Below are 27,504 nucleotides of genomic sequence, written 5' to 3'. Positions count from 1 at the left end.
AATTTTGTTCAGGTACCAAGCTCAAAGAAACTGTGTTGAATAAACAGTTGAGAATCAATGTTTATTTTGTTAACCAAGAACTAATGTTAAAAGGATCTTTAAAATTACCAAGCTTTAAATATTAAAATGATTCTTAATTTAAACTAGTCATCTTCCAGAATCTACCCTCTCTTTCTTATTCAGTTATAGACATACTAGAACCTTGCACATGGATGTTTGGAATAAAGACCTTATTTTCCAGTAGGTTTGCAGCTAAATGTGGCCATAAGACTATCTCTTGGCCAGTGGGCTGCACAGTGGACAGTTAGAATGCAAGCAACCATCTTGGACTGCAATGTCCAAACTTCATGCTGAAGATGACAAAGCAACAAGGTAGATGAAGCCTGGGTGCTTGAAATTGTGGATGCCATACTAGACCTGGTTCAATGACTTCTAGTCTTTTTCCTTTTTTGATGGAGAGAAATAAACTATTGTGTTTAATCAACTTATTTTTAGTGACTGGATTTAGATCCCTTTTTAGGGCCCAGGGATATTGAAGTTAACCTCAATAGATACATCAAATTATTATTTTTCTTAATTTAAGTACAGGTTTTTTTTCACAATGTTGTTAGTTTCTGGTGTACAGTGTGTTGATTCAGTTATACAAATACATATACCTATTCTTTTTCATTATAGGTTATTAAAAGATAACTAATGTAGTTCCCTGTGCCATACATTAGAATCTTGTTTATCTATTTTATAAATAGTAGATTGTATCTGCCAATACCAAACTCCTAATTTATCTCTCTCCTGTCAAGTTATTTTTCTTTTTGATCACTTGTAAGGTGATTTTCTGATTCCTCAAGATAATAAAGTTCCAAAGGCATGTACTCAGATCAACAAGGGCATTGAAGGCCCATCTTAAAATAAGACCTCATGTGTCAGACCTCAGTGATTGGAGAACTCAGTTGGGTGAAACAGGTGAATGGGCCTGGCTCCTGGGAAAAAAAAAGAAATAGTAGAACCGAAAAGATACATGCAACCCATTGTTCACAGCAGCACTATTTACAATAGCCAAGACATGGAAACAACCTAAATGTGCGTTGATGGATAAAGAAGCAGTGGTATATAATGGAATACTATTCAGCCATAAAAAGAATAAAATAATACCATTTGCAGCAACATGGATGGACCTAGAGATTGTAATTCTAAGTGAAGTAAGCCAGAAAGAGAAAGAAAAATACCATGTGATATCACTTATATGTGGAATCTAAACAAACAAAAAAATGACATGAATGAACTTATTTAAAAAATAGAAACAGACTCACAGACATAGAAAATAAACTTGTGGTTACCAGAGGGGAAAGGAGAGGGGAAGGGATAACTCCGAGTTGGAGATTTGCAGATACTACTATATTTTAGATAAACAATTTCTTCTGTATAGCACAGGGAACTATATTCAATATCTTGTAGTAACCTATGAGGAAAAACATTATGCCGTACAACAGAAATTGACACAATGTTATAAACTGACTCTACTTCAAAAAAATAAAAATAAACCCTATACCGTGTTCATCAAGACTTTATATTCAGCAACTATTGGATAGCACCTGAACAAATGAAACAAACAGCAGGTATATTGAGAGCCAAGGAGAAATATAATATTTTAATATCAAAATATATTTGATACATTAAAAATACGTCTATGTTTTCCAAAAGGCCCAGGTTAAAGCATAGAAGACAGAAGCGTGGTGGTGGTGGTGTCAACGTCTGCTTTGTTCTATCACCGCTAGTGCAGATGGTATTTCTAACCACATGTCTCAGATATACTCCATTAGACACCATGGGTGGTACAGGACAAACTTGAAGCCACCTGCAACCCCAAGCACAGCCCTCATAAGACATCATTTCTGTTTCGGTCGATATGAAAAATCTGCCCTGACAGATGGCTCTGCCTAAATGGGAGACAAATTTAGGCTTATAAAAATGCTTAGGATGAAGCACATTTACTTGGGATAAGCTTCCTAAATGGTAAGTTGTATTCTCTCAAAGTTATAAATGTACAAACCTGAACTTCTCATTGGTAGTTTCTAATGAATCATAGGTTCCCCCCCTGTCTATTACAACCTTTATAGTTATTTGACTGCCAGCTCCCCTTTAAAAGCAGTTTGGCCTGTTAGTTGATTCTGAAGAACTGAAAATGATTCTGGCTGGCATGTTTTTACATGCTGGTTGTAGCATCTATGCTGGACAGTATATTTTGGGTACACTAGAAAATGTCATTTTCTTTCCCCCATGAAGTTAAAAATGTTTTGCTTGTATTTGAAGCATGTTAGGTCTTTTTTTGCATAATTTTTCCTGCCTTTACTGATGTTTGCAACACTTCTTAATTCAGTACCATCTGTGAATCCATCAGCTTGCTATTTACTGCCTCTTCTGGATCATTAAGGGAGTTGTTATGGCAATAAAACTTTATTTACATGTCACTTTTCCAGGAAACTCAAAGTATATTTATAATGTTATTGTATTAAACAATGGCACCCATGTGAGGTAAAGAATTTTATGGTTAGAAGCATTTCAACATTAGGATGACTTATTTTAAATAAAAGGAGATATTTCAGTGATTCTGGAGTTTGAGCATGTCTGTTATTAGGTATTCTTGTTGCTCTGAGCCATTAAGGAAGTTGTTGCAGTAGCTTTGGTGGTTGTATAATGACGGGAGAGGTAGGAGAGATTGGTTTAGATTGATGAATGAATTTTAGTTTTTTTCCATTTCCCTCTTGGTCCCAGCGTCTAAGTCTCAATTACTGTGAAGTGGCAAAGAGCCAATATAATTAAAGGAAGACAGATACACAAAAGAATCAGGTAATATGGATTATTAAGAATAATAAATTCACCATTTTCTCTCTTCCTTTTAAATTACAGTAGTAACAATGTTGATGCCTGTTTCTGGAGTCCTGCAGACCAAGGAATCCTTTATTAAAATGGGGTAAAGGAGAACCCATTTTGTCTACTGAGTGTGTGGATTTTATCTTACTGTTTTATTTTTTAATAGTGTTGTTCTGTGGCAGTCAGGTTGTGCTTGGTTAAACACAGAAAGCGTTGAATCTCTTCTTTAGTTAATCAGTATTTTTATTGACTATCCAGTGTCATAACCATCAGCAAGCGCATAAGGAACCTCAGCTCCGGTTTAGCCCTTTTTTATCCCTAGTTTTGAATGTCAGAAATTTAATGTCATCTGTTAGCAGCTCATGTCAGCTTTGCAAGTTAGTTCCAGAACCTTAGTCTCCCAATTTAGAGACTGCAGGTTGTTGCTGAATTTAGTTTGAGATCTATCAGTTACTTATTACGGAATTTAAGGTATAATTATTGAAAAGAGATTCTGATGTTTAACAGGATTTCTAGCTGATATTTGATTTCTTCTAAACATATTTTCTCTCATTTCTTAAGCTCATTAATTAATTAGCTTAGGATTGATTTATAAATTAGCTTAATAGCAGAGAGTCAAATGAACCAATAAGAGGGGACACTTAACAGGCAACTCTGTCAGTAAGAGTATAACATTTATGGCAGATTATGGAACGTGGAGTTTTGTATTAGCACTTAAGTTGTTCATGTTGGGACTGAAGAATACATATGGATTTGTTTGATGGACTTCTGTCTCAGGTTACTGTACTTGCTGGGCGAGGCAGTGGCTTCTAGACCTGTAGCTCATCCAGTGCATTCAGAGAGTAGCTTCTAGATCTGTGGCTCATCTGTGATGCCATCTAAAGTTGACATCAAGTCTCCACAGTTACAACAGCAATGAGACCTAAGGTCCACGTGAGACCCAAGGCAATTAGAACAGAGCCTCTCAAATTTAATTCATTTGAGTATCATCCTCTCATTTTTGCCTTATATACACATGACCTTTATTATTCACTTAGTGTTTTGCTTTTAAACAACTCAATTTGGGGATGTAAATAGATTATTTTAAAAGAAAATATTATATTACTGTCACAACTCAGAAAAACTCTATTCTAAAATAGATGGTAACTATAAAAATTAATAGGATGAAAATGAAAAAAGTATGTATAGTTCTAGCTCGATGATGTTACCTGGAGACTCAGTGCCTGAGAGCATATCTTTGTCTTGTTAAAACAACATTAGAGAGATGTTAAAGACCTACTAACATCAAATTGAGATCTTCTTTTCCCGTTAGTAGAAAATTGAATGGAAAAACTTTGTCAACCTGAGTTAGGCTTTGTGACAGACTATTACCACCCAAAATGATATCCCAGACCAAGCTTTGGGAAGTAATGGATTAAAGAAACAAAGAAAATGGATCCAATAGCCTTACCAACTCATTCACTCATTCATTCATTCACTCAGCTTATTATGTGCCCCCAAACTAGGTATCCAGTATTTAACAAAAAACACAATTCCCTGCCCCTGTGAACTCACCACTGAGCACAGATCTTTCCATTGCACCTGATCCACCATGTGTGCAGTCCTGCTTCCTCTGGTTTTTTTCCTCCCAGCTCTTCTGTCATTGCTGCCCCAGTCCAGTGGAACTTATTGTGGGGACTAGAAACTCCTTAGGGTCTTCGTTCTCTTCTGATGTCATTTGGGGCCCTTTGTCTAAGGTTCAGCCTTGGAATGCACCTTGATCTTGCCCACAGGCAGAACTTCTCCAGACCTGTAGCAAATTTAAATAATATTTCATGTTTCTTACACAGTTCCTACAACTCCTGCAGGATCAGAGGAGTAAGAAAGCCAGGAGGTACATCTAATTCTAGGAGGTCCAGGGTCCTGGATATTCCTTTCATTTGTGCTATTATTTGCTAGGGAGTTTGGTTTTAATCCCAAAATGTGCTTTGAGACCTTAACTCTACAATCAGGTTATATCAATTATCTGAACAATAAAACCTGGTAAAACTACTTCCATAAAGATGGTTAATACAACAGACATTTATTTTATTAATATGCTATTATTTAGTATGCTAGTAAGTGTTTTTCTAGGCTTCCATGTAAAATCTCACCTCTGGTGTTATTACCAAGCCTCAGAACTTCTTTAGAGTCGATATCTGTTAAGTCTCCAGTTAACTCTCCCTTATCCTCATAGAAATTAATTGCAGTGCAGATTATCTGATGTTATGAACATTTAATAAGAAAAATTATGATCTCATGTTCCATTTGCCAGAGGAAAGCAGTTGTGGCCAAGACCAGCTGTGCTAGTAAGGACCCCTCATCTTAATTAGAACAAGTATGAAGAATTGACTGCAGTTAGTATGTGGCACTCTCAAATTCTGTTTGTTGTTCTAAATGAACCTCAATGTAATTATATAAAGTGCTTTGAGAAGGGGATATACCTGTTCCATTATCCTTCTAAATTTAGCTATGATAAATTTTGACATCCTTTAGGGGAAGAAAAATCTTAAATTCTGATGAAAGCAAATTTAGGAACAAATTTAAAAAGTAATGTCAATGGTAAATTCCAGGAAAGAAAAGCTATTTACAGAGAATGCTAGGAATATTTGGAAACAATACTAGGAAATATGAATGTGCTAGAAGGTATGAGTAATAAGTGTTTTTTAAAGTTTGCAGTGGCTTCAGGGAGCCTACGTCTGTGGTTTTGTTTGAAAGTGAATTCATCTTGTTGATTTTGAAAGCTTTACTCTACATGCCTTCAGTTCCACTAGGGCTGGATATAACCTTATGCATCTGCTAGAGTCATGCACCCCTTGGGTAGTCAGTAAAAATGCTAACTGAAAAGAGCTGAATTCCTCTTTTTTCATGTTGTCTTTTTATTCCAACAATGGCTTCAAGAAAGATGATACAGACTGCCCCTTCTGCTTTACTAATGATAGTCATTTGGAGATGAAGTCTTTGAGAAGTTTGGCATAGAAGACAGGAGGGAACAGTTATACAGCTTAGATTGAAAAGACAGTAAGTATATGTTTGTTTGCTGCCAGATTACCCATCAGCTTAATACAACTCTGCCATTTCTCACTGTGGTATGACTTTGTGTTTGTAACAAGAATTGATAATTCTGCCATCTCACTTCCTAGGGTGTGTGACTTATATCTCATATAAGTGGCTGCTTCTGAAAGAGTTGTGATGATGGAGGGTACTTTGACCTCTGGTGGAATCTCCTTTAAAAGCCTTAGGAGAAACTCCTGTAGACATTTCTGTGGGGCCCTCCCAGCAAGTACCTGTCAGGCTTGGGAGCCTCTCTCTCCTCTGAGCTGGAGAAGTGCCAGTAGAACACAGTATCAGAAGAATAATGCCAAGAAAATATTATCATTATGGGTAGTTGTGAGAAAAGGACACGCTACAGGATGGAGTAGTTTCTTAGTAATCCTCTGGAAATGGAGGGAGTGACTTTCCCAGCTCTAGTTCCTTGGACCAAAGCCCAGACTTCCTATGGACGTATCATAGCAAGAATTCCTGGCAACTTAGCAGTGTCTCCAATTCTGCCAGCACACCCTTACAGAGACATCTATGAATAGGAAGGACATTGACACAAGGGCATTAACAAAGTCACAGCTATATTTTTAGGTAACATTTAGTACCTATATTTTTTAATTGAGAAAGGAATCTCTATCATAGGCTCTCAGAGTACCATGAAAAAAATATTTACAATCAATGCCAAACAGAGATCAAAGAGTTAATTTATTGGTGATTTGTTTCCATTTAAATCAAAGAAAGTAAACTCTTGGTTTACCAAATTGAGAAATGTAGTAAGTATTTAAAATTAATATATTGTAATGTATTACTCTGAAAATTATTTGAAATGTTAAATTTCAAAGACATCAAGAAAATACTGAATTATTCCCAAATTTTATCCCTTCAGTTTGTATAAAACTTTTTGTTTATTTTTTTGTTCTGTTTTTTTAATTCTTTAGGTATTAGAAGTGTGCACAGGCTAATGTTATGTAAGATGTTGAGGAATTCTTAGTGTATGACCTCCTCTTTACTTAAAAATAGATATTGTAAGGATATAAGAATTAAATTTTGGGATGTGGAAGGTGGTTGTTATTGATTGGATGCCACTGGGGCTAATGTACCTTGAAAGTGCTGCTGGGTCAGACTTAAGGGGAGGCTTTGGCAGCAGATTAACAGTGGATTATCCCTGTCATTTGCTTTAAATATTTTATCAAAGATTCCAAGCGTCCTTGAAAAATCATCATGGGCGAGGGGATTGAAGAATAAGAGCTGCAAGTGAAATCTGAGGCAATTTTAGTTTTTATTACCAGCCAATTCTATCCCATTGCCTTAGACTTGTAGCCTTGCTTTCTATTTTTTTCTTCATGTTATCTGATCTTCCTGGAAGGGTAAGACAGATTGTTTCTCAACTATGACTTTGAATTCTAAGGTAGAAACCCTATTTAAGAGCAAGTTTGAGGTTTCGATGGTGGAGAAACTTAACTAGCGTCTGAGTTGCCCCTTTTCAACTCTCTAATAAAATAACTCTGAAAATAAATAAATAGAAAAAACATTCAAAATATCTATACTAACTTAAGGGAAGATCCAGGTGGTTTGTGCTGACTTGAGCCTATTCTGTTCCAACAAGGATATAAATAAGAAGGGCTATAAAGCAGTTAGGAATTGTTTTCTTGACATAACAGAAACTGCCCCACCCCACCCCCAAAATGAAACAGTGTCTTAAACGTCTAAAAAGTTTAAGTTGAAAGGCAGGTAGTTTCTGGCTCAAGGGCTTCAGAGTCTATGTCCTGAATCTTTTGTCCTTTTCTTTGTGGTCTTACGGTTACAAGATAGCTGCTTCGTTTCCAACGTCACATCCATATTGTAGGCAGAAAAAAGGGAGGACAGAAACTAGGTCAGCATAGGTTTACTCCCTTTTTGAGGAGCTGCCCAATCTACTTATATATCATTGGCCAGACATGTATTTCATAGCATCCTCTCTCGGCCAGAGAAGCTGGTTATTGTTTTCTATATGAGAACATTACAATCGTCTACTTTCCAAATTGACATTCTCTTAGGAAGGGTGACAAAAAGTGTAGGAAATTAGTTTGTCACAAAAATCCCCCATTAGTGTTACCTCAAATAATTCTCAGATCTAATTGTACTTCTGTATGTCCATTTACACTATATTTAACAGATGAGAAATAAGATAGCAATTAATTGGGTTGATCTGGGAGGGTCTCACGGAGGAGGTGAGACTTAAAGATGAAATCTGAAGTTTAACTACAATTTGGAGAAGAAATGGGGTAGGAACTCCAAGCAGAAGGAAAGAAGGGGTAAAAGGGGACAGTTATATTCTCCTGGGAGAGATCAGCTTTCACCTTTAGTCTATGTTATTATCAGTCATTTCTCTTAGAGATGATGGTACTTTAGTTTTACTGAGTGTTCTGAGATAATCCTTTGTTGAGAGAATTAATTATGCACTCAAGAAAATCTCTTTCCATTACAGAACAGATATCCTAGTTATTTATGTTGCATTGAGAGAAATTTATGTAGGATAAGTTTAGGTATGTTTAGATTTCTTTTTAGTAGGAAAATGAGGTTAGTTTTCCATGTGAAGGCTTACAAATTATTATACAAAGAGAAAGTTATTATATAGCAATGTCATTTGTTGTTTTTTTATAGATCATATGTTATTTGGGAAGTAGACAAAATGATAAATAACATTATTTCTCTGCTAAAAAACTCTAAAAATAAAGGTAACCCTAAACCAATTAACTCCATGTAATTCAAAGAAAACTCTGCTGTGAAATTTGCAATAGATAATCTAATGTGAATTTCTTCATTGGAGAGTTTTTCTCTGGTGGTGAAGTTATTAGTATAAATAATTCAAATGATCATCGATTTAAAGTAAATGGAATTAATGCCTGTAATATCTCAGAAATTCATAGATTTGTATTTCTTGGTGAGAAAATTAACACACTTGAAGAGTTTTTTCCATTTTTTATGGTAATACTTTCTAATATAATTAATACAGCAGAGGGTTTTGATTCTCTAAATGGCCTCAAACTAATGGCCATTAGTCCTTCCCCTCTTCAAACTAGTCTACACTGAATTTATTTACATTTGAGAGTCAAGCATTTACAGGACAGGATGTTCCAGTTTGATATACTATGGTCTCTCATTTTCATCTACTACTAAGATATTTTCTTGTGCTCTTTTGGCAAAGGGAGAAGTTGACTTACTGCAACTATTTTTTTTCTCTGACCTCATTTTATTCTTTTAAAAAATCCTTAGTTTTTTGCAGTAACAAAGTGACAAAAATAAAAAAATTTAAATTCACATTTATAGGGTCTGTAGCAGGTCTAGAAAATAGCCCTCAGCACACAAGTCAGGAGTTGCAAATCACTGAGGAAAATTGAACAGAGGGAGTCAGGCTTCTTTGTCATCCTACTGATTGTAGCTGAAGGTCACAGCTAGGAATTTTAAATAAAAACAGCATCATACTGGGTTTCCTTCACCCTCAACCTACTCCCTTACCTTTGTGTACTGCTTTATAGAGTTCATTCTGATAATATGAGGATCTAAACATAGAACAAAGATGGCTACATCTTTATGTGTGTGCTATAATAAAAAGAAATGAAAAGCTTAATTGTTTTATTAACCATAATTTAACCTTAAGAATTTCTATTTAAATGTGTTTATTTCCTTATAATTTGTTTTTATAACACTAGGCATTGTATCTGGCAGGAAAGGTGAAAAGTACACTTTGTTTTGGCCGAAAGTCAGTTTAGTATTGTATAATATTATATGCTGCTACCTGTCAGTATTACACTTTTTATTTTTAAATTTAAATACTTTTTACTTGGTGATGCCACAATTAGGTAAATATTTGTGCAGCATTTATATACTAGGAGGTGTGTGCAATAAAAAAATGGGAGATTGTAATTTAATGGGGGAAATACCTGTATTTGTTGATTGTAATATGTGTACGTGTGGGTATATTGGATAAAAGAGGTAAAACGAAATAGATTTATTAAGAATGTAGCATAAAGTTTGACTGAGGTTTTGGAGTAGAGGTGATAGTAAAAGGAGCTTCCTAGAGGGAGTAATGTTTAAACAGGACTTTGAAAGATAATTAGGACACGGTAGGAGTATTCCAGATGTAGTTTTGTGGTGAGGTCGCCTAACGTGAGTTAAGGTGTAGCCATTGGTAAGTCTTACATATGTTTGGAAATGTCAAATAATCCATTCTTAGGGGGAACCTCAAAGGGTACATTGAGACCCAACCATGGAAGTGGTTGAAGGCTGTGCTGAGGAATCTGGACTTCGTTCTGTTAATTATGGGGATTCTCTGAAGGCTTTTGAGGAGAGGAATAATCTTTAAGGACAGTGGCTGATGACAGTAGAAGGATAAAGGTGACAGACAGGGAAGAAGGGGCCAAGCTCATAGAGATATTTCTTGCCAGGCTATTGATGGTTGAGAGACAACGAACTGCATTGGGAACATCATGGTGAGAATGGATTTCTGAGTAATATAGCTGGAGTTTGATGGCAGATTGACCTGGGAAGGAGAAAAGAGAAATAGACAAGAGTCAAAATTTTTCCTGATAGTATTTTGACTTACACACTAGGAAGATGCTGTTAGCTAAAGTTGGAATAATGAAAGGGAATTGGGAAAATAAAATTTCCGTTTTGGTCATGTTAACTCATAAGAATTAATTGGATATCCTTGTAAGGCAGTGATGTTCATGAGTTATGGCAAAAGTAATAGTGATTAACAAATGTCTGAAATTGCATATTTATCAATATTTAATAAATGAAATAATTAAATTGTAAGTGTAGTTACTCTTTAGATTCTGTGACCTAATGCAAATCTCTCCAAATGTCTTCTCAAAAATAATCTATAAAATGAAGCATATAAATGTCCTCTTATGTGTGTAATTCTATGATTCTGATTGGTCATGGATGTATAAAAATCTCTTTTCTTATAACAGCTTCATTGAGATATAATTCATATACTATAAAATTCACCCATTTTAAGTGTATTAATCAATGGTTTTATTATACTCATAAAGTTGCCCAGATATTATCACAATCAACTTGGGAACATTATCACCTCCAAAAGAAATCCCAAACCCATTACCACTCACTTATTATTTTCTTCCAACTTCCTGAGTCCTAGGCAACCATTAATCTACATTCTGTCAGTAAAACTTTTCTGTTCTGAACATTTCATATAAATGGAATTATACAATGTGTAGTCTCTTGTGTCTTGCTTCTTTCACTAAACCTGACATTTTCAAGGTTCATCCATGTTTTATAATGTATCAGAACTTCATTTATTTTTATTACCCAATAATAATCCATTGTATGACTATACCACATTTTATTTATTCATTAATTAATGGGCATTAGCTGCTATGAATTATGTTCCTAAACCATTTGTGTTCATTTGCACTTACATTTTCATTTCTCTTGTATATAATTGGAAGTGGAATTGCTAGGTCATATGGTAACTGTATGCTTAAACTTTCAAGGGATTCCCAGACTATTTCCCAAAGTGGATGCACTATGTTGCATTCTCATTGGTAGTATATGAGGATTCCAATTTCTCTACATCATTGCTAACACTTGTTACTATATGTCTTCTTAATTGTAGCCATCTTAGTCGGGGTGAAATGGCATCTCATTGAGATTTTGATTTGCATTTCCCTGATGAGTAATGATATTGAGCATCTTTTCATGTGCTTATTGGTCATTTGTATATCTTCTTTAGAAAAATATCTATTCAGATCTTTTACCTATTTTTAATTGGCTCATTTGTCTTTTTATTACTTAGTTTTTTAAAAATTGAAGTATAGTCAGTTTACAATGTTGGGTCACTTTCTGGTGTACAGCATAATATTTCAGTCATACATATACATACATATATTCATTTTCAAAATTTTTTTCATTATTGATTACTACAAGATAGTGAATATAGTTCCCTGTGCTATACAGTATAAACTTGTTTATTTAATATATAATACTTAGTATCTGCAAATCTTCAACTCCCAATTTATTCCTTCCCTCTCTGGTAACCATAAGTTTTTTTTCCTATGTCTGTGAGTCTGTTATTGTTTTGTAAATAAGTTCATTTGTCTTTTTTTTTTAGAGTCCACATATAAGTGATAGCATATGGTATTTTTCTTTCTCTTTCTGGCTTACTTCACTTAGAATGACAATCTCTAGGTCCATCCATGATGCTGCAAATGGCATTATTTTATTCTTTTTTATGGCAGAGTAGTACTGGCCATTTGTTATGTCCTCATTGGCAAATTGCTTGTTAAGGTCTTCTGCCCACTTTTGGATTGGGTTGTTTGTTTTTATGTTATTAAGTTGTATGAGCTGTTTATATATTCTGGAAATTAAGCCCTTGTTAATCTCATCTTTTGCAAATATTTTCTCCCATTCCGTAGGTTGTCTTTTTGTTTTGCTTATGGTTTCCTTTGCTTTGTAAAAGCTTATAAGTTGAATTAGGTTTCATTTGTTTATTTTTGCTTTTATTTCTATTCCCTGGGTAGACTGCCCTAGGAGAACATTGCTAAGATTTATGTCAGATAATATTTTGCCTATGTTTTCTTCTAAGAGGTTTATAGTGTCTTGTCTTATGTGTAAGTGAAAGACTTACATGTGGAAAACTACAAAACATTGACTAAGGAAATTAAAAATGACTTAAAGAAATGGAAAGATATCCCATGTTCTTGGATTGGAAGAATTAATATTGTTAAAATGGCCATACTACCCAAAGCAATCTACAGATTTAATGTGATCCCTATCAAATTACCCAGGACATTTTTCACAGAACTAGAACAAATAATCCTAAAATATATATGGAATCACAAAAGACCCAGAATTGCCAAAGCAATATTGGAGGAAAAGAATGAAGCTGTAGGAATAACCCTTCCAGACGTTAGACAATACTACAGAGCTGCAGTAATCAAAACAGCATGGTATTGGTACAAAAATAGACATGTGGATCAATGGAACAGAATAGAGAGCCCAGGAATAAACCTAGACCTTTGGTCAATTAATTTTTGACAAAGGAGGCAAGAACATAAAGATGAGTAAAGACAGTCTCTTCAGCAAATGTTGCTGGGAAAACTGGACAGCTGCATGTAAATCAATGAAGTTAGAATACTCCCTCACATCATACACAAAAGTAAACTCTAAGTGGCTTAAAGACTTAAACATAGGACAAGACACTATTATATAGTTTTTATTATTGAGCTGTAAAATTCTTTTTGTTTATTCTGGACACAAGTTCCTTATCAAACATATGATTTTTAAGTATTATTTCCTATTCTGTGAGTTATTTTTTCACTTTCTTGATAGTATCTTTTGAAACAAAAGATTTTGAGTTTGATGAAGTACAATTATTTTTTCTTTCATTGCTTGTGTGTTTAATATTCTATCTAGGAAACCATTCCTAATCTGAGGTCACGAAGATTTACACCTATGTTTTCTTCCAAGAGTTTTATGGTTTTAATTCTTAAATTTAGGTATTTGCTCCATTTTGAGTTATTTGTTGTATATGATGTGAGGTAGGGGTACAATTTCATTGTTTTGTATATGCATATCTAGGTGTACCAGCTCCATTTATTGAATAGACGATATTTTCCTCATCAACTTTCTTTGGTACCCTTGTTAAAAATTAACTGACCATAAATGTGAGGGATTACCTCTAGACTCAACTATATTCCATTTTTCTTTATTTTTGTCTTTGTAATAGTATCACACTATCTTTTGTGATAGAGATTACTGTATCTTTGTAGAAAAATTTTGAAATTATGAAGTGCAAGTACTTCAAGTTTCTCTTTTTTCAAAATTGTTTTCGGTATTCTTATTAGAATTTCCGTATGAATTTTAGGATTAATCTGTCAATGTTTGGAAAGAAACTAACTGGGATTCCCATAGAAATGGTATGGAATCTATAGATCAATGGGGGATATTGCCATGTTAACAATATTAAATCTTCTGATGCATGAATATGGGATATCTTTCTATTTATTTAGGTCTTCTTAATTTCTTTTGACAGTGTTTTATAGTTTTCAGGTTATAATTTTGTACTTACTTTGTAAATTTTATTCCTAAGTGTTTTATTCTTTTTGATGCTCTTGTAAGTGGAATTGTTTTATTAATTTTATTTTCAGTTTGCTCATTGCTACTGTATTTGCAATTGATTTTTATTATATTAATTTTGTATGCTGGAAGCTTGCCAAACTTACTAGTTAATAGTTTGTGGTGAGTTTCTTAGAAATTCTATATTTAAGATCATGTCATTTGCACATTGAGATAGTTTTACTTCTTCCTTTCCAATCTGGATGCTTTTTATTTTCTTGTTAATTATTCTGGAAAGACTCTCCAGTGCAATGTTGAATAGAAGTGAAGAAGACATCCTTACTTGTTCCTAATCTTAGATGAAAGTATTCAGTATTTCACCATTAAGTATGATGCTGGCTATGGGTTTCTCATAGATACCCTTTATCATGGTGAAAATGTTCCCTTTTAAGCCTAGTTGATTGAGGGTTTCTTTGCTTCCTCTGCCTGGAATGCCCCTTCTTTTTTCTTCTACCTGGTGAATATTCTCATATTCTCTAAGACCAGCTTAAATGCCTCCACTCAACAAAGCTGATCCTTTCCCTTTTTCCACTACTGGCCTGTAGGGATGTAAGTCGTAAGAGAATGGAAGAAATTGACTCTGAGTCAGTATTAGGCAGGCTTTTTCAATTTGGAAAATATTCAATCTTGAATTCAAGGCACTAAGATCATAATCCCCACAGATCTTTCCATATAACCTGTTTTGGTATTGATTTTTGAGCACAAAACTCAGACAGTGAATTTGCATAAGTAGGAATACATTTTCAAAGTACAAATTGATGCACATCTGTCTGCATAGTTAGTAATCGATGCAACTGCAAAAATCTGATGAAAATGTGCCCTGAACATAAAAGATCTAAAATGATAAATATTGAATATCCTGTAGTAGAAAAGAGATTGTGCGTTATCTCATCCAATGAAATGAATTTTTCGTTAGAATGGCATATTAGTTGAGAGCTGAAGACTAATGATTTTTACTTGCAAGTATATTAAATCACAATTCACTTCTGCCACTTTTCAAAGGCTGAAAGCACTGAGGTTATCTTTCATTTGAGCAGGTTAGCTTTTAACTTTGTTTTGCTGGCTTTCTTTCATTCACTCGTTTACTTACTAACTCACCAATTAACTTATACAACTAATTTTAAAATGTTCATTTATAATAATTTCTATAGGAGATGTCAATAACAACAGATATCCCTAATCTACAGAAATTTATTAGAGGAATTAAAATAATATAATATGAATTAGTTGATACAGACTTCTATTTCAAGATGGCAGCCTCAGTACACGTGTCAGCTTCCCTTTGCCCCAACATACACACACACGTGTTGGACATACGCACACATGTGTTGGACATGCACACACATGCATAAAGGGGAGGCAAGCTGGGAAAACAGACTCATACAGCCATAGAAGACATTTAAGCCTGTTATTTATACTAACAAGTATAGTCTGTGATTCATAAACATAAATGGATGCAAAATATTACCAGATACTTGAGGAAACCCAGCAAAGTGGACAAAGATGAACCAACAATGATGATTCCAGACCAAAAAAAAAAATCATTTAGGGAAGAAAATAGAAATTAAAATTTTAAAATTAATTTCTTCAGAAGATTCAAGTGTTTTACATCCATAAATTAAGCCAAAAATAATATGATAGAATGAGCTATCAAAATTAAGAAAATAATATGGGAAGTTAAATATCTAGTAATAAACTGCAATAAAATTTGATTTGGCTAAATCACAAGATGCTTGTGGTTGAAAATAAAGTAAAAATCTGAAAAATGAAGTGAAGGAAACTGTATTAATTTCCTAGGACTGCCTTATCAAATTACCACAACTTGGTGCTAAAACAACAGAATTTATATTCTCAGAGTTCTGGAGGCCAGAAAGATGAAATCAAAGTATCAGCAATGTTGGTTCCCTCTGGAGGCTCTGAGGGACAATCTGTTCTATGTTCTCTCCTAGCTTCTGGTGGCTGCTGACAATGTGTGGTGTTTCCTGGCTTGTAGATCCATCATTCCAATCTCTGTCTCCATCTTCATATGGCCTTCCCCGTGTGCCGGTGTGTCTGTTTCTCTCCTCTTCTAAGGACTTGTCATTGAATTTAGGGCTCACCCTAAATCCATTTGGTCTCATTTAGAGATCCTTACTTTAATTTACATCTTCAAAGATGCTTTTGCCAAATAAGGTTATATTCTGAGGTTTGAGACGGACATACCTTTTGGGGGCCACAATTCAATCCATTATAGAAACATTGCACAGAAATGCAAAACATGACAGCGAAAGTCTTTAAGGACCCAAGGGATAAATCTAATTGGAGGTACCATTCAAGATATTTAACCAGTGATAGCATAGGCGTAGACTGATCAAATGGAAGCTATCCGGTCAGAATTGGTGCTAACTGAACATTATTAGCCCAGGATTTCCAAAGCCGAGAAAAGGGGCAGTGAAGCAAAGGGAATAATCAAATAGTAGAAGAAAATTTCTTCAGGCTTAAGAAAGGTTAATTCTTAATTTTGAAAGACTCCAGTCTGTAAATCAAGTAAGAAAAAAGAAAAAAAAAAAACTCTAGGAGAAAATAATTTGAATACTTTCTAAGAGAAATCCCATTCCTCCAAGGATAAAAGAAAATTTGAAAATAAATGGTTTACCTAGAAAGCAGTGTTAGAAATATGAAGCAAAGTTTTTATCCTGATTCCAGATGCTAGAACACAAAATAGCAATCTTCAACTATCAGAAAAGTTAGGGAAAAAATAACAGTAATTAAGAAACTTCCTATTCACAGTTTCTGGAAATTGAAATTGGAGTAGATGGTAAGGAGGAACACTTCATTTTCATTTTATTCCATTTTGTCCCTTTTTTTAAGGAACAGTTTGAGGTTCATAGCAAATCTGAGTGGAAGGTATAGAGATTTTCCATATACAGGTTTCCCCCACTATCTGGAAGTAGAGTGTTGCCATGAAACCCTTTGTAAGCCGAAATGTCCTAAAGCAAAGAAGCAATTACATTAGGACACATCTTTTTAACTGATTCACAAAATAAATCAACATACAATACATGGATACTCACAGGTAAAATTCAAAGCTATGATGGCTTGGTGTTGAGATGCTGAGTAGTTCCCAGGGAAGGAGCTTGGAAGTGCCATTCTTGCTGCTCAGGGTGCAAGCTGCCTTTGTAACACCTCGCTGGAAAACAAAGGCTGAGTGCTATATTTGCTTTTTACCTTTTTTCATAAAAGCAAAAATCCTCTTTGGATTTCTTCTAGTCAATGAAAACAAGTACTAATGTAGGTCTTTCAGAAAAGCAAAATGGTATACAGGCAAACTTTCAAAAAGCAGGAGATACCTGTACTCCCTACTATGCCTGTGCATAGCTTCTTCCATTATCAGCATCCCTGACCAGAGTGGTACATTTGTTAAGCTTGACAAACCTACATTGACACATCATAATCTCTCAAAGTCCATGGTTTATGGTAGAGTTCTTGCTTGGCTGTGTACATTCTGTGGGTTTGGACATATGCATAATGACATGTATCCATCATTATAATACACAGAGTATTTCTGCTGCCCTAGAAATCCTCTGTGCTCCACATGTTCATCCCTTCCAACTCCTGGCAGTCACTTACTGTCTCCATAGTTTTGCCTTTTCTGGAATAGCATATAGTTAGAATCATACAGTATGTAGCCTTTTCATATTGGCTTCTTTTACTTACTAACATGCATTTAAAAGTTCCTCAATGTCTTTTCATGGCTTGATAACTTAGTGGTTAATGAGGATTTAGAAGCTATAGCTAAAAAGACATTTTATGTTAATTAAATACTGCTTGTGTTAAAAAATAAAACAAAACCCTGACAGAAGAATTAACAACTTAATATCCAGGGCTAGAGAGAGAGAGAAAAAAGTCTCCTATATAAATCTTAATTTTCTTCTGGAGACTCAATACTTAGCACTATTAACAAGATGAATACAGTAGTGTTGCCCAGAAAAAAATGGATTTTAGTTTTTTATTGAATGCTCTTTAATGCCTCTCTGCCAAGTGCCAGTTTTTCAATCCTGACCAATGCTGGGAAATAGGAGTATAATATTTACTGATGTTGTAATTTATTCATTGGTTGGTTCATTCCTTTGTCCTTTATGTTCACTAGACACCCATTCTGTGGTGCTCAGTGAAGGAAGATTGTGTGTCCTGCTCCCACTGAGCTCTCAGCCAGGCTTGGAGACCCCTAAAACTGAATTTCTATCAGGACATGAACCTGGGACACATACGTTGGCAAAATGCAAAAGTTTGTTTTTTTTAAGAAGGGGGAAATCTCAAAAAATTACAGTCTGGTTAACTTTTTTTAACTTCTGTTAAAATGGAATACAGTAGATTAATTTATGATAAATCAAAAGTATATTTTGTTTTTTCTTTATTTAAAAATTATAAAAACTTTGTTTTATTTTTAATTGTACGAGTAATGGAGAAATTATTTTTATAGCAATCAAGGAAATGAATGGGGCAGATAAAGTCTCTTTTAAATACTTTCCTCAACCCCAATTACTATGCATTATATATATATGTATGTATATGTGTGTGTGTGTGTGTGTGTGTATATACACACACACACACACACCTTACAGTTAGATTGAGACAGAGATAAATCCCTACATAAATACATGCATGACTGGGTGTGAGTGTGTGATGTTTCTACTATACAATTAGTGTCTTACCACGCATATTCCACAGCTTGATTATTTTCATTAACATGTCTTGTAGATCTTACAGTGTGAGTCCATAAAGATTTACCTCATTGTTTTTACCTGCTACACAAAATCCCTGTTTAACTGTTGCCTAATGGGTGATCATTTATGTTGCATCCAGCTTTTGCTTTTACCATGATGTACACTGGACCAAACCTCCCTGTGCAGGTATCACTGTACTCACTTGTGTGGGGATTTCTATAGAGTAAACACTGAGTAGTCAGATTGCTCTCTTATAGGTTATACACCTTCTATGTTTTGTTAGATGCTTCTAAATTAATTTCTGTGGATCTAATCTTACTGATATTAGCAGAGTATGAAATTTTAAAAGTGGGCTTTGTGAAAAAAACTGTTCCTGCACAGTTTAATTTCCTCACTAACAAAATATAGCCCCTGAGATAAGGGGGAGGAAAGAAAAGCAATATATTTGAAGTGAAGCTTTGGATTTGAATTAATAATTTTCTTACTAGTGAACTTGGGAAAACTGCTCTGAAATATATAATGGTCAGCTACCCGATTATCTAGAGTGCCCAAAACAAGTCAGTAATCAATAACTAATATCAATCTGAGAGTCTTTATTGAAGTTCCTCTGGTTTGATAGTCTTAATACAAAAAAATTGAATGGAATGGATAAAACAGGCTTAATAAAACTGAACATAGCTCAAGAATAATGGAGGCCTTGGGCTATTTGGAAAAGTGACCATTAAAAGTAGAATCCTCCTCATTGGTGATATCATCCAATGATTCATTCCAATTATGTTTAGAATGAATTCAGTTGGCTGGTAATTGGCTCTCCTCCTGGCTAGATACTTTTCACCCCCAGCTCTCCATGGTGCTTCTCCACCTGGCTCCTCATTCTGTGGTCCAGTGGAGACATACCTGCCCTCACTGTTCATGCTCAGGCTGTTAGTGCTCAGTCTGTGTGTTCTTATAGAACTCCTTTTTACACTTATGAATTACAACTATTCTTTTGCCTCTACTTGTTCACCAGCCATTGGACACTTCGAAGATCGAATCATAACTTGTCCATTATTGTATTCTCAGCCAGCAGTGCTGAGCTTAGGGGTCTGGTGGTTAAGGATGTTGGCTTCATACAGATCTGTGTTCAAACTTCAGTTCTGCCACTTTCCAGCTCTGTGTATTCTTGGGGAAGTTCCTTAAGACAGTTACCTTAAAAGATTGGCGAGGATTAACTTCAATATCTGCATGCTTGGCACAGTATAAACAGTGAAATGATAACCGCTGTTGTTATTGTTGTTGAAATATAATTTAAGAAGAAGTAGGTAAGAAAAATTCTTAGGACTAGGTAAAAGAGGATTATTTTATTATAAAAATGTAACCCAAATTTCTCAGTCTGTTATTTTCTAACATAAGGAATAGATGTGAGTTACTTTTGTTTTCATCTTGAATAAGCTGTCTCTCTCTGCGTTTGTTCAGCACAGACTTAGGGAGCTCGATGCAAAATATATTCAGGTTCCCAAGTTATGTATTTTATCAGGCATCTGAAAATTTGACACTTAGTAGCAATGGATATATTCAGGAATGAGTCAGTACACTGAGCTCAGTGGTCTGTATTTGGCCCAGTGTAGATTTCAAAAAGGTGAGGGAATCACAAATAAAGGAAATAAATGAACATATTCAGAATGTGATCTTACAGCTAGCATACTCATCTTCTCAGATCTTTAATACTTTGGGAACTAACTCATATAGGACTCTAACTTCTATATATAAATAAAGTAATTTTTCCCACCAAGAGCTGTACTGCTACCATTGAAATCTGGGTCCAAAATTATGATTTACTTTTTAGCTTAGTCATTTTATGCCCACTCTTCACCGTGTTGTTGATTTCAGAGAGCTCCAGCACTCTTAACTGGGCATTTGGGATTCAAACCTATACTTTTTATAGTGTCTGCCTGTCAAATTCGTACTTAAAGTACTGTCTGCTTCTAAAACCTTTTATGCTCCTTCCTCTCCTTCTCTGATTTTATGTGCATCCTTTATTTCTCTCTTTCCTTTAAGAAAAATCTAGGTCACCCGCACAACCCTTTTCTATGAGAACACTGCCCAGGGAGCTCCATTTCCTATATGCCCTACAATTGCTGAATATCTCCTGCTTTATATTTTTCTCTTATCTTCTGTCACAATAGTTTCTCTCTCTTTATTCTTTTAGAAATAGTTACAAAATATTATCTCACTCTTCCTGAAGAGTTGATTTTTATTTTCGCACCCCCTCTGAGCTTCTGTGGGTGGTGGGAAAAGGAAAGCAGATGTTTATGGAAATTGTCACCTCTAATCAAGTCGCCTCTGTGGCAGAACTTGAGATTCTCTGAGGATGCTGTGTCCGGAATCTTTCCTGAAAATGTCATAGGCAAGAACCTCTTCTCTTTTCGTTGATCATTCTGTATCCCTGGAGTGTATTCTAGGACATGTTGTGAATTAGGGTGTTCTCAGTGCCACCTTCTGCACTTTGGTTGCCTGACATCTCTAAGTTTGGGGATTCAAGGTCTTGTAGGCCTGGCCACACTCCACCCCCTACTTCTCTTGCTTGTGCCAAACTAACCAACCTGCCTTTCTATTTTGAACCTTCTCTGAAAGCTTTCCATCAGTTTATTACTGCCAAGGTCTCTGCCCCACCAATTTTAAAACCTTACAAGGTTTTTCTTCCCCTTCCCTCCACCTGGCCTCATTTGATCAAAGACCACCCCCATGGCCAGGTCTCTGTTTCTGTGGGTGCTAGTCTGTGTGTTTGGAAAATTCCTTTCCTTGCCATCCACCTCTTGCCGTGTTCCCTGACCCAAATGTGGAACAGGCTATTTTGGTTGCTTTTTCCTCTTGGAGGGTTCAGGTCTAGGCAAGACCCTGGACGTGGAGGTTTATTTTCTTTCATATGGGTGTCATTGTTATCTCCATGAAAACTAAGGTGTTGAGTAGTGAGTAGCTATTCCTGAACACCTGCTTTGAATAGGAGATTTTTTAAAAAGAAATCTTAAGAAGGAAATTCCTAGTGGTGGAAAGTCAGTGAGGCAAGTATTTTAAAGGATATCTTTCTTGCTTTTCCCTCAAGTCATGCCTGTGGGTACCACCACCTGATCATAAGATAAGCCCTGCCCTGCGCTTGACTTCACACAGTTTGCAGTTCTGTTCACAATGGTGGATAACTCTCAAGGCAGTGGAGTGGGTAGGATAAGTTGTAGGTAATCAAACTGCCTGGGTTTGAATCTCACCTTGGCTACTTAATAGGTGTGTGATCTTAAGTGACAGTTCTTAATCTGTTTCATAGTTTCCCCATGCTTAAAGTGCGTATGATAATAGTACCTACCTCATAGCATTCTTGTCTGGATTACATAAATTAAAATCTATCTTATTATTATCTTGAACTACGATAAGCAAATGCATTCCTGTGCACCTGGGCTTCAACTGATAAAAGACTGAATTTTTTTCTTGCAGTTATGTACATTTACCTACTTAAATACTGAAATTTGAAAAAGGTTACGATAAGTAACATTTGAATAATAAAACCAAAGAATTTCTACTAGATAATACTGTAGAATTTGGGGAAGAAAAGGAAGCAAATTTGTTCAAAAAGAGGCTAAAATAGTTAGGTCATGAGCAAATGATTTATTTGACCCTCAGCTTCCTGGAAGCCAGGGCTACTGGCGACTGATATCAGTCTGAGATGGAAATGCAGCCAAGGTTCAGGTAGAGGACTCCCCAGGTAAAGACCCCTCCTCCCACCCTGGCACATCTATAACAAGGAATACAGATTGGGGTGGTGTTCAGGGAGTCCTTGACACAGGAGGCGCTGACCTCACTTTGGCTGATCTTTTATTCTCTGTCTGCCTGTATCCTCCTTGAGTGTCTGTATTAGTGGCTCACAGTTATTTTTGAGAACATTGGTTGGAGGACATGCTCTGTACAAATATACTTAATAAACTTTTCCATGAGCTTGTGATGATAAAGTGCAAATTGTCTTGGGTTGGCAAAGCTTTTAAAATACTTGTCTTGTAGTCTTAATCAGCTTGATTTAATTATGTGTATTTGGTTTATTTGTTAACTTTAGCCAGTGCTTTTAATGTAAATATAATCTGTTCCCCCAGGATGATGAGGCTTGAGTGAGGTCATCCATGAATGAAAATTCCTTGTAAACAGAAAAATGTTATGCAAATATAAAAGATATTAATAATAAATAGCCTTATAGACTCTAAAATACGGCAGCTGTGGTTAGAAGTCAAAAAAGCCTTCAAGATGATTAAAAGTGCATGATGTTTGCCTTTCATTTTTTGATTAATTACTTTGATTATTTATTTGCTCACAAATATCTTCAGATATTAAACTTTAATCATGCTTAACATGATTTTTTATATATATTGAGTTTAGTAGAGCAAAATTTTTTTCTTGTTGCTCACTAGTATTTATTAGGGTAGAAATTTTTGTAAAGTTTTGAGGAAGAAGAATGACTCCTTCAAAGACTCAAGGTAAATCCACTTACACAACAGGTGAAACGCTGCATGCTTCACATTTGATAATACCTTATTTTCTAGTTGTTTCTCACATAGCTTACCTTGAGTGTCAGAGGATCTCACCAGCAAATATAAATCCATTCCCAAGACATTTCCGCTGATAAGGGAAAATAAGAAGAAAATATCATTGAAACCATAATAGGCTTTGATAAATCTTAGCTTCAGTATTGATGCAAACAGCCATTGTGCTCTTAAATCCTTTAATACTCTGTGAAGTAAAGGCCTCTGATGCCTTCCAGGAGCCCTGATAGTGAAAAATATGTAAGCTAAAATAAAATCTACTTTATTTTATGGAATATGGTTTTAAATTCTTTTTCAAGACATATAAAAACATTTGTCAACTTCAGTTAATTTTTTCAAAAATGAAAACTTACCATCTTAATCTTTACCTTTTTATATATACATATACACATGTATGTATACATATTTACACTTTCATTGTACCCTATCAGTTCCCTAAAAGAGATTTGGAAAAGGTTATGATAAATAACATTTGCATAATAAAACTAATGAATTTCTACTAGACAGTACTCTGGAACTTGGGGATGAAAAGGAAGCAAATTGGTTGAGAAAAAGTTTAATATAGTTATGTCACGAGCAGCTGATTTATTTGACCCTCAGCTTCCTGGAAGCCAGGAAAAAATGGAAATAGTCTGAATTCTATTCTCAGTTTATAAATATATTCTCAGTTTCATAAAGCAACAAAAAGTCAAATTTTTAATGTATTATGTTATGAATGTGGTTATACATACATGATTTATCACACATTGGAGAAGACTCACCAACCAAAAACATATGTCTGTTTTACTAAATTTATATTTTCAATTACTTTGCTTGGGCTAATGTGAAAAGCTTTTTTCATTCCCTGGGCATCCTCTCTCTGTGCACAGTTTTGGGTAGCAGCAGGGTATGCGTGATAGGGAAAATTTTGCCATAGGAAAAAAAGTGGAAATTTTAAGCGTATCTAGTTTTTGGAATATTGGCTGTATAGATAGGATTCTGACTTGTTGCATAGGAACCAGCTGTCTCAGCAAGTGGGAAGTAAGATTGAACAACAAAAAAAATTGATTTTAAAGTTTGGAATTTGCCTAGAAAATGAAGACCTGCATCTTTACCATAGCTCCTTGAAGTTTGATTCTCAAAGCATAAATCTCTCTAAAATCTTAGCATAGGAAAATTTTTTTATTCACTAGGCAGGGAAGACAAATTACTCACTGTAATAAATGCACCTGTAACATGTTTGGAAAAATGAAACAAAGGAAAGCAACTCATAGGGACTCAACTGGGAGGCGTGAGACAAATAAGGTGTGATGATAGAAAATAAAAACATTTCTTCTTGGGGTGAAATGATGAAGACTGGTAGATGGGTTCTTAGATTAATAGTTTCCTTTTCAGATTCACATGTGATAAAAGGTAGATTGGCGTATACTCTTATATTCTCATGAGCATCATTAAACCTTCTGTCTGAAACCTAAGGGTATTTAGTAGTTTCTTCTTTAAAAAAAAAGTTTTATTCTGTTTAGATTTTAGTCCAAACATCAAATTTTTAATGTGACCCCTCTGTACAAATATTTGAATAGTGTTCCTTGGCATATTTTGATATATCAGATGAACAGATTTTATGTTTTCTTTATGAAAAGTAAAATGAAAAGAATAGAGAACATTTGTTTAACAATTCGTATTTATTTCTGTCTATTAGGTACCTTGATCTTCAAATCAAGGAACTTATAATAAGGTTGTAAGAATTCACAATTAGCTGTGAGTTATTTTGCTGTACAAAACTTCCATTTGTGTTTGACTCATGCTGGTTTCACACCATTAGCATTTTCTGTAAGACCAAATATATAAGCTTGTTTTCAAATCTATTGGAATTTTGAAGATTTTAGAATTGTAGTCTCACAGAGGAGTTTTATTTATTTTTGGTTGCTCATATTGTCAAAAAAAAAGTTAATTCTCAAACTTTCTCAACTATCCATTTAGTAAATATATCTATTCTGCCAAGTTACTTCTCAAATATACATCAAATAGCATTTACACAGTACTTAAGATATGAAATATGCCTTGTGTTTTAGGTGTGTTCATTCATTGATTTGATTTTCCAAACAGTCTTGTCAGGAAGAAAGGGAAGGAATTATTTTTATCTGTTTTTCCAGAAAGGAAACTGGGAAGCAGGCAGCTAGTAAGTGACATGTATTTCAGATTTCAACAGTACAACTCTTTTCTGGGTTTCATATCAAACATTAACACTTTGTAGATCTGCTCCCTGTTTTGCATGGGAGGAAATTAAAAAATCAATGTCTGTAGAATATGTGTCTAAAAGAAGAGATTCAGCAGAAAAAATACATAGATTGGTGTTTTTAAGTGTATTTTTTGCTTTTTATAGAGAAAAACTGATTCTCTAAATTAGATAACCAACTCTACAATAATTGAATGCTGTTTTTATATTCAGCACCTCAGACATCTTTTTCTCTCTTTTTAAAAAATTAAGATAATGACACAATTTCTTAGAATTGACTTCTATGTAGGTTAACTGGAGATTCTAAATGTCTGCGCATCAGAATTCAGTGATGATTCCAGAAAGACATAAATGGTGGAGAGCTGTTTGTATCCTTTTCAGATTTCCTTTCCAGGCTGTAGTGTGCTGCTGGAGTGCTTATGTTAGAAACACATTCTGCTGCTTAAAAACACAGCAAAATTGAAGCAGTTGAAGGCCATTAAGAAAAGACTGATAGCTTCATCTTCTAAGCTTACTTTTCTCTGGAATATACCTCAGTCTCTTTGCGTATATGTCTCTCCTGCCAAGCATGAATATTAAAGCCACCAATCAATATTTTTCCATGTCATTTAATCTCCCAGTCTATTTGCTGATTCTCTGAAAGTGCTCAATAATAAAAAGGGCATAGTCAGGGGAGGGCATGATAAGTTAGGTGTGTTCCTGAACTGACAAGTTTGTTTATTTAAACCTTAAGCATAACACTAATTACACATCTCTGGAAAATTCAAATTATAGCCTGTGCAAATTATATCACCATCAACAGTATTTTACTGAAGTGTAAAGCTTTAGAGTTTTTATTCCCCACACACCCTGTGGTGTCGAAAGGTGTTGTAATGGAGAAGAGGCTTTTTCTCTCACTTATTTCAAGACTTTCTTTTCTTCCCACTAGCTTTAGTGAGATATAATTGACATATAACATTGTGTAATTTTCAGCTGTACCATATGCTAATTTGATATACATATATATTGTAAGATGTTTACCACAATAAGATCAGTTAATGTATCCTTTACCTCACATAATTGCCATTTTGTTGCTGCTGCTGTTTTGGTGAGAACATTAAAGCTCGACTCCTAAAGCGTTTTTCAAGTATACAGTACAGTATCGTTAACTATAGTTATCACACTGTACATTAGATCCCCAAAACTTACTCATCTTATAATGGAGAGTTTGGACCGTTATACCAACATCTTCCCGTTTCTCCCAACCCTCAGCCCCTGGCAACCACCATTCTAATTTCTGTTTCTATGAGTGAAGTTTTTAGATTCCACATATGAGACCATACAGTATTTATCATTCTCTGCTGACTTATTTCAGTTAGCATAATGCCCCCAGGATCCATTCATGTTGTTGCAAAAGGCAGGATTTCTTTCTTTTTATGCCTGAATAATATTCCAGTGTGTGTGGGTGTATGTGTGTGTACTACATTTTCTTTATCCATTCATCCACTGATGGGCACTTAGATTGTTTCCATGTCTTGACTGTTGTAAATAATGCACATTTTCTGTTTCCTTGGCTGGTGTACCCTGCCCTTCAAGGCCGTCAGACCAGCATGAACGATACCTGCACAGTACCTCCACAAACAGTTCTTCGCCTCCGTTCTCAATACCCTGGCTTCCTTTTCTTTTTTGTCCTACAACCACGCAGATACTTATTTTTTTTTTAAACTTATTGAGGTATAATTTACGTACAATAAAAAGTATAGATTTTAAGAGTACAATTTGATGGGTTTTGACAAATGTGTATACCATGTAACCACTACCCTAATCAAGATATAAATTATTTTCATCATACTGGAAAGTCCTCTCATGTTCCTTTGCAATCACTCCCACTCCTGCCTTTCACCTGGGGAGCCACAGATCTAATTTTTGTCACCATAGATTATTTTGTTCTAGAACTTCATATAAATGAAATGCTGACTTATTTCATTCAGAAAAA

General features: G+C 34.9%; 1 protein-coding gene and 1 long non-coding RNA gene across 17 annotated transcripts in view; one reads left to right on the top strand and one right to left on the bottom strand.

The window, feature by feature from the left end:
- The window catches only part of MCTP1 (multiple C2 and transmembrane domain containing 1), a 483,190-nt gene that overhangs the window by 53,205 nt on the left and 402,481 nt on the right, over window positions 1–27,504 (top strand). The window lies entirely within an intron of this gene.
- LOC123615195 (uncharacterized) overlaps window positions 1–27,504 on the bottom strand; it is a 50,821-nt gene that overhangs the window by 3,581 nt on the left and 19,736 nt on the right. The window contains exons 2-4 of one of the 2 annotated variants that reach the window (XR_006722760.2): window positions 23,335–23,390; window positions 17,103–17,218; window positions 4,423–4,657 (exon numbers count right to left, since the gene is read on the bottom strand). This is a non-coding gene — a long non-coding RNA (uncharacterized LOC123615195). Of the gene's footprint in view, window positions 1–4,422; window positions 4,658–9,147; window positions 10,451–17,102; window positions 17,219–23,334; window positions 23,391–27,504 lie in introns of those variants that run through there. The other variant, XR_006722761.2, reaches the window with a different exon arrangement.

The sequence above is a fragment of the Camelus bactrianus genome, chromosome 3, assembly GCF_048773025.1.
Source record: "Camelus bactrianus isolate YW-2024 breed Bactrian camel chromosome 3, ASM4877302v1, whole genome shotgun sequence".
In the NCBI taxonomy this organism is placed as follows: Eukaryota; Metazoa; Chordata; class Mammalia; order Artiodactyla; family Camelidae; genus Camelus; species Camelus bactrianus.
Note: the sequence above shows the minus strand (reverse complement) of the source record. Positions and strands in the feature narration are given on the sequence as shown.